The sequence below is a fragment of the Benincasa hispida genome, unplaced genomic scaffold (genome assembly GCF_027475165.1).
Source record: "Benincasa hispida cultivar pf3 unplaced genomic scaffold, pf3_genome.v1.1 HicScf1468, whole genome shotgun sequence".
NCBI classification, from domain to species: Eukaryota; Viridiplantae; Streptophyta; class Magnoliopsida; order Cucurbitales; family Cucurbitaceae; genus Benincasa; species Benincasa hispida.
Window position 1 is genome coordinate 15001 of NW_028325818.1, and position 2500 is coordinate 17500.

Consider the following 2500-nt stretch of genomic DNA (forward strand, 5'->3'; position numbering starts at 1 on the left):
ATGTTGAGTTGAGCTAAAAGGATGGGCTTGTTTGGACGATGCAAAAGCACATGGTTTCTTGCATGGTCTAGATGGACTTATCCCTCGCGAGACTAGATGGCCTGCAGTCTTTCCTTTGTTTGATGGGATGGAAGGGGTCGCCTCGAAGCAAAAACTGGAATGAAATTGGAGAGTTGTGAGAGAGAGTTGTTCGATCGTGCACGACGTTGCGTGCTCGGCCTCGTTTGATGACTCTGCATCCTTGCTGTAGGGTAGGGGTGCGGATAGTCGAGTGTTGTTCGACTCAGATGGCGTACGGCGCGTGAGTGGTGATCTGGTAGTTTAGGTTGGCAGGGTCGGTGCTTGGGCATCGAACTATCAATGTCGACTCCTTTTCATTGACGTGCCCCGAAGAAGTGTTTCGAGCGGCTGAAATTGATCGGTTCTTGCATTGGTACCTCACGCGATGGAAGTGTCGCGTCTCATTAGTCCCTTTCTGTCGGCAGCCTTAGTTGGGTGCACGACAAACCCTAAAGCTCGCGTCACATTCCGCTTCAGTCTTTCCAAGGCTTGTTGCGGCCCACATCGTTGGTGCTCGCTCTCTCAGATGCGATGCATTTGGCGGCATGATATGCTCGGGAAGTCTCTCGAACGTGTTGCCTCTGCATATTGCTTGAACGAATGACACTCGTGGCCCGTGTTGATTTAGTGCCTGTTGTCGTCCTGTCGGAGGGCGGTTGGTGCTATCATATGAGCTGCAATGTCGTGTAGGAATGCTACCTGATTGATCCTTCCAGTAGTCATATGCTTGTCTCAAAGATTAAGCCATGCATGTGTAAGTATGAACTAATTCAGACTGTGAAACTGGGAATGGCTCATTAAATCAGTTATAGTTTGTTTGATGGTATATGCTACTCGGATAACCTAGTAATTTTAGAGCTAATACGTGCAACAAACCCCGACTTCTAGAAGGGATGCATTTATTAGATAAAAGGTCGACGCGGGCTCTGTCCGTTGCTCTAATGATTCATGATAACTCGACAGATCGCATGGGCATCGTGTCGGCGACGCATTATTCAAATTTCTGCCCTATCAAATTTTGATGGTAGGATAGTGGCCTACTATGGTGGTGACGAATGACGGAGAATTAGGGTTCGATTCCGGAGAGGGAGCCTTAGAAACGCCTACCACATCTAAGGAAGGCAGTAGGCGTGCAAATTACCCAATCCTGACACGGGGAGGTAGTGATAATAAATTACAATATCGGGCTCTTCGAGTCTGGTAATTGGAATGAGTACAATCTAAATCCCTTAACAAGGATCAATTGGAGGGCAAGTCAGGTGCCAGCAGCCGCGGTAATTCCAGCTCTAATAGCATATATTTAAGTAGTTTCAGTTAAAAAGCTCGTAGTTAGACCTTGGGTTGGGTCGATCGGTCCACCTATGGTGAGCACTGGTCGGCTCGTCCCTTCTGCTGGCGATGCACTCCTGGCCTTAACTGGCCGAGTCATGCCTCCGGCGCTGTTACTTTGAAGAAATTAGAGTGCTCAAAGCAAGCCTACTCTCTGTATACATTAGAGATCGGAGTAATGATTAATAGGGACAGTCGGGGGCATTCGTATTTCATAGTCAGAGGTGAAATTCTTGGATTTATGAAAGAAAAACAACTGTGAAAGCATTTGCCAAGGATGTTTTCATTAATCAAGAACGAAAGTGGAGGGCTCAAAGACGATCAGATACCGTCCTAGTCTCAACCATAAACGATGCCGACCAGGGATTGGCGGATGTTACTTTAAGGACTCCGCCAGCACCTTATGAGAAATCAAAGTCTTTAGGTTCCGGGGGGAGTATGATCACAAGGCTGAATCTTAAAGGAATTGACAGAAGGGCACCACCAAGAGTGGAGCCTGCGGCTTAATTTGACTCAACACGGGGAAACTTACAAGGTCTATAAATAGTAAGGATTGACAAACTGAGAGCTCTTTCTTGATGCTATTGGTGGTAGTGCATGGCCGTTCTTAGTTGGTGGAGCGATTTGTCTGGTTAATTCCGTTAAGGAATGAAACCTCAGCTTGCTAACTAGCTATGCGGAGGTACCCCTCTGTAGCCAACTTCTTAGAGGGACTTATGGCCACTTAGGCCAAGAAAGTTTGAGGCAATAACAAGTCTGCGATGCCCTTAGATTTTCTGGGCCGCACGCGCTCTACACTGATGTATTCAACAAGTCTATAGCCTTGGTCGACAGGCCCAGGTAATCTTTAAAATTTCATCGTGATGGGGATAGATCATTGTAATTGTTTGTCTTCAACGAGGAATTCCCAGTAAGCGCAAGTCATCAGCTCGCGTTGACTACGTCTCTGCCCTTTGCACACACCGCCCGTCACTCCTACTGATTGAATGGTCCGGTGAAGTGTTCGGATCGCGGCAACATGGGTGGTTCACTGAACCTTATCATTTAGAGGAACGAGAATTCGTAACAAGGTTTCCGTAGGTGAACCTGCGGAAGGATCATTAATGATGCC

At 47.3% G+C, this 2500-nt stretch overlaps 1 pseudogene; it reads left to right on the top strand.

Moving 5' to 3' along the window:
- The first annotated feature begins 756 nt into the window (after window positions 1–756).
- LOC150031132 (18S ribosomal RNA) lies at window positions 757–2492 on the top strand (annotated as a pseudogene).
- Window positions 2493–2500: the final 8 nt, after the last annotated feature.